Genomic DNA, 6,106 nt, shown 5'->3' on the forward strand with positions numbered 1-6,106 from the left:
AAAATATACCTACAGTTGACTGACTTTGGACAATGTTTACTTATACTGAAAAAGAAAGAAATAAGAGCGCGTGTAAATCAGTACACGTGTTAAAAGTGAGAAATTTCTTCGGCAATTCAAACTGTTGATGATTCTACAAACAACTCTGCTACTTGAAACACGAAAAATCTCTGAATAAAATATAAAATTCATAAGAGGTAGCGCTATCTATGCGGGGGAAACAGAACTCTCTCAACAGCACTCTCTACGCTGCTGGTTGAACAAGAAGGAACGTGACCGCACTGGTTAGCAAATATAAAATTCAAGGTATTCACAGTTGACTGTATAGAATACCATTATATATTTTCTGAAACAGTTGAATGCACGCACACTTCGTTCATCAATCTCTCTCAACTCACTTTTTTTTATTTGGGGGGGGGGGGGGGACAAATCATCACATGAAAAGTAGAACGAAAACGATCCCAGTAATGTATATAGCATAGTGCTCTCTTTATTTCATTTTTGCCAAGAACCTATTCTCTGACCTTTTCGCGTCAGAAACGTTTTTCACAACAATTTTTTCACGAAAATTTTCATTAAAATTCGGTCTTGAAATTTTACTCTCATCGCACCCAAAGAGGTTTCCCTCCAAAATTAATACATTTTCTCTGTATCCTAAATGAAAGAGCAGATTAAAATAAATGTCAGTGCGTTCCAATAATTGAAACAGAGCTAAGCACCATTCACCCGCGATTCGATAGAAATGTTGGCACACAAGTGGACCAATGAGCGGTGAATGTCGGTGAAGCAGAACCTGACTCCTCGGCCTTGAACGAGGTCGCATTCGTGCGAACCGGCCGCGAGTCCGCTCAAGGTCGCCTGCTGCAGTTCTGGTTGCAACGGCCCTCCAGTTGGCAGCTCCTGGGCAGAGATGACGTGGACGGACTGTATCTCCAGCTGATCTACGCCCAAGCCCACAATAGGAGGACCAGTCCCCCTACACCCCCCCCCCCCCCCAGGGTCATTTCCCAGCCATACACAATAATTTAATACTTTGAAGTTATACTTCTAACGGTGCATTAATAAAAAATTATGAGAGTGAATTTTTTACGAATGCAACGAAATTTTCACAGGATTAAAAAAAAAGGCTACATACAAATAAAAAATATTTGTGAGCTTTTAAATCAGAAATTTTAGTAAGTGATATTGAAAACTGGTCCAAATGATTGAAAACATTTATATTTTTGTGAATATTAGTGAAAGAAATTGTGTTTATAAACATTTTCAAGTGTATTTTCTTGTATATTAGGTATATTTCAAAGACGCACTACCTATTCTAGCCGTTAACATGGTGCTAACTTTCGGAAATTTTTTATATAGTTTTTGATTTCATGTTTTATAGACCCCAAACCATCGTCGACTCAAATAGTTTATATATTAGAATTTTGTGTACACGATAAATGTCGCAATTTTTCATACATCACTTCCAAACTGATACATATAATCTGGCAGTATAAAATCTCGGTCGAGATCGATAATGGGTATTATCCGTTCAAAGGGGAAGAAATGGGGAAGGTTTTTGTAAAAACAGGAAAATTTCTCTAACTTTCATAATATGGAAAATATCACATCCGTTTGAACGTATTAATGCCAAAATAATTTGTCAAAATAGGTTTCGATACAACCAACAATAACTGCAAAGGGTTTCAAAATCAAGGGCTGGAGGAAAAAAATATAACTCCTTTCGTAGGCACAACATCGAATTTGTACAAAATGTTTATTAATCTTATAATTTTTATCTAAGTCTTTTCTCTAAACCATTTGTGATTAGTCGAAACTTGCTGCAAGGGGTTGAAAAATAAGGGGTAGATTTGATTACTCCCTTAGTAGGTACACAATAAAATCCGTTCATATGTCTGTATATATTATTAATATGTCGAAATCTTTTGTCTGAATTAATTTTTCATAATACAAACCATTACTGCAAGGGGTTGAAAAAACCTGGGCTTGAAATAAGAAAATAAATAAACTTCCTTACCATGAATACTATCGAATTAATATTATTTTTTGTTTAAAATTTTAATTTTATCGAAATATTTTATCTAAAGTAAATTTTATGTAAAATATTATCAGTGCAATGGGTGGAAATAACAACGGTAGATAAACAAAAAAAAAATCCTTTTTTAAATAGATATACTATCAAATCCATTATAATTTATTGTAAAAATCCTAATCTTTATCTGAATATTTGGCTCAAACATTTTTTGATGAAACGTACTATTACCGTAAAAACAGGGGCTGAAATTTAAGGAAAAATTTAACTTACTTAGCATCAAATTCGTCCGAATTTGATAATAACCATCTTAATATCATCTTAAACCTTTGTCCAAAATATTTTATACGACCATGTGTTAGTGCAAGGGAAGAAAAATAGTGTTTGGATAACAAAACTTATTTTATAACTACATTAGTGGGCATAATATGAAAATCATTAAGGCATTCAAAGCTGGATGAATTAAGTTAAAAATATTCAAAATATTTTCGATGCATCGAATATAATAAAATATTAAATCGATCGTTTTTTAATATTGTTGAACATGTTATGTGCATTATGTTCTTATAATGTTCCAGGTGTTTATAGAAGTTTCCAAAATATTTCCAGAAGAAAAATAGTTACTTCAAAATCTCCATACACCTGTAGGCGGTGCCTAGTGGGATTTTTTTTTATAAAAGTTAGGTTATATAAATTATTGTCAATATTCAGCTTGATTAAAGATTTTCATTAGTACTTAAAATTTGTCTTTTTTTACTAAATAAAAATTTATTAATTTTAAAATGTGTTCATATTATTACTGAATACTGAAAGTTATTTTAATTTATATTTAATATAATTTATACTTTACCAGCCGTATTTATTATATCCTTCCAGTCAGGTTAGTATTTTTCACGCTGATTAAGTATAGATGAATGGCGTTCCAGTATTATCTGCGCACATTAGTACGCATTATGAAACCAAATAAGGTCCTATTATCGAAAGTTCTATTGTCTTTCTTAGAAATAAGCTTGACTGAAACATCAAATCAAAAATACAAAAATATGCACCAATTTTGGTAAAAAATACTCAGTGTAATCTTGCAAAACGTATTTCATGAATGGAAAAATATCGATAGCCATATGTTGTACGAAGTAAGAATATCTCACTTGTAGTATTACATACTATTTAATGACAAAGGAATCTTTTGTATAATTTCAGTACATTTTTTCTTTTCTTTTTAGTAGACTATATAGTCTGTGTCCCGTAGCTTTGCTCAAATAAAACAGTTCTCAATAATATTACCAGATAGTCTACGGGTTATTCTGCCACTTTTGATTCGTCTACAGTGTTTGTAGACAACTTAAAGTGGTAGTAGGTATTGATTTGCGAGTTACAGTTGTTAAACGGGTACTGTAGGTACTACTTTTAAGAACTGTCAAGTTTGACGCAAGTTGAATGACTAGGGACTGAAAAAATTCGCGGTTTCAATGACCACTAGGATAGACTTCACGATTCTCTACGTACTCGGGCAACTATCACCTGGTCATTGGCTACCCATTCGGGACACCTGTTTACTGCGATTCTTATGATTCGATATTTCCTTTTGTTGAGTGTTTGCCATTGGCTCAGAGTCATCACAGGTAAACTGCGGTCCGATCACGGACGCAGCGTTAAGCTAAACGAGTTTGGATTCCAGCCTGTCTCGAAAGGAATCCGCGAATTTCTCCGGTCTCTGTGAATGACACATGCTGTGTCTGACCCTCGCTCACGCGCTCCAGGACTGCCGCTCAGTTGAGCGCCCAAGTCGGCCCATGTCAAACCTCAACGAGGTGTGCAGGCGGGAGAAGACTACGTCACACTGGTTACCCATCATTAGAGACCTGCAAATTTCGCGGATTCATTCGGTGATAGGCTATAATTCAAACACATATACCTCTTAGATAATTTTGCTATTGGCTTACTGTTCATCTGGACGAATCTCAACCAGTTAAAAAACCCTCAACCAAAGAAGGATCGAATCACAGACAAACCAGCTGAGACGACTTACAAGTCGGCAGCCAATGAACTTGCGCTATTTGCCCGAGTGTACAGGGGTATGTGCAGTCTATCCTAGAGGCCATCGAAACCGCGAATTTTGCAGTTCTCTACCCATCAGTCCCGATGGTACCCGAGCTACACCGCTCTTTCGTGCAACTCCGTGTTAGCGTGCAGTCCATGCGCGACAGAAATGAATCTTCTTGCTTGTGATATTATTAGGTAAAGGAATCATAATTCTCTTTGGCTGAGGTCGCAGATAAAAAAAATATACATATGCTAGTATGCATGCGAACGATAAATTATGCTATTGCGCAAGTATGCAATTCTGAAAGTATGCAAGTGTGCAAGCAGGCAAGTGGCATAGTATGCAAATTTGCAGGTGTGCAAGTGTGCAAGTATTAAAGTGTAAAATATGCAAGTGTGAAAATATAAAAGTTTATACATGGTATGCAATATTCAATTGTGCGAGCATGCAAGTTGCTACCTCTCCACTGCCGTCTCCTCTATCGGTCCCCCCCCCCCCCCCGCGTACCTAAATATTCCCCTCGAAAATTCTAGCCCCATAAGCAAAGAAGTTTCACTTCAAAAATACCTTTTGCGATACCTTAAACATTTTCGAGACTTTTAATAGTTTAAATGTAACTGAACTTACATGCTAACCATTAATATTAGTTATGATTACCCACACGTACCAAAACCGACTTTCTCAGAAAAAAAATTAACGAATTTTTAAAGACATTTTAATTTATGTATCACGCTTTTTACGATTGCAAAAAAAAAAATTCCAAGACTGACTTGTGGTAAATGAATTAGCAGGTATCGTGTGAATAATCCAGACACGGAAGCCGGCGCTCGGAAACACATCAGAAGGTTGCTTGCTAGCATTATTGCGCGTGCGACAGTAAAATGGTGGCTTCATATTGAAGAACAAACGCTCTGACTCAGTTTGTTAATAAAAATAAATAAATAATAAGTGTGCTACTGGCGAGTGGAAAGTTGTGTGTTTTGGAGCTAAATTTTAAAGAACGTAGCCATGCACATTACTAGAGACCGGAAAAATTCGCGAGTTCAATGACCTGTAGGATGGACTCCATGATCCTCTATGCACTCGGGAGAATTGCATCCTTTCATTGGCTACTGACTCGTGACACCTGTTAACTGGGATGCTCGTGATTCGCTACTTATTTTGTTTATATTTTTTCCATTGGCCCAAAGTCCTTCAGATATACTGTGGCCCAATCACCGAAGCAGCAAAAATGCAAACTTTTTGGATTATAGCCTATCGTGAAATGAATATGCGAATATTTCAGGTCTCTACACATTACAATTAGCTGTATTTGGAAAATTTTGTTTGCTCATTTAAATAGTGAGTTTTTGTATGAAATTTCATGCCATTTGTACGCCTCACTATATCAAAAAAATTTAACTCATATAATCTTATTTATTTTAATAATGCTTTAAATATATATATATTTAAGTTTTCGTACATTCTTGTGCCAAAATTTATTACTTACACGTTTTTAGTTATTTGCAAAGTTTCAGACAAATATTCGCGATAAAACATTTTCGCTTCACTTGTACCTTTATCGTCAATAAAAATAAATTGGTTTTTGTTCTCACAAACGGGTGAAGCATGCAACCATTCTTCTAAAGTCCCATTTTCTAAACATTTCATGTATATCTCACACAAGCAAGAACCACAATATTCGACACGATGGATTGAGCTGAACTTCAAACGAACACAAATGATGTATTAGGCACTAAATTACCTAAATATTTTTATAAGTAAAATGGCTTACTAGAAAAAATACACAACTTTTACGCGCAAAAAAATCTTACTCTTATTTTATGTAAAACCTTAAAGTTTTATATTTTAGTAAGGAAAAAATTCACAGCACACATACTCATTATTTCTGTGAAATTATTTTGTAAGTAATAAATGTTTAACAGATAAATTAAAAAATAATTGTTTCTTACTTACTTAATATCATACATTCTTAAAGTAATAAGGATATATATATATATATATAAGGACAGATAAGGATACATATATCC

This window comes from Bacillus rossius, chromosome 18 (assembly GCF_032445375.1).
Source record: "Bacillus rossius redtenbacheri isolate Brsri chromosome 18, Brsri_v3, whole genome shotgun sequence".
NCBI lineage: Eukaryota > Metazoa > Arthropoda > Insecta > Phasmatodea > Bacillidae > Bacillus > Bacillus rossius.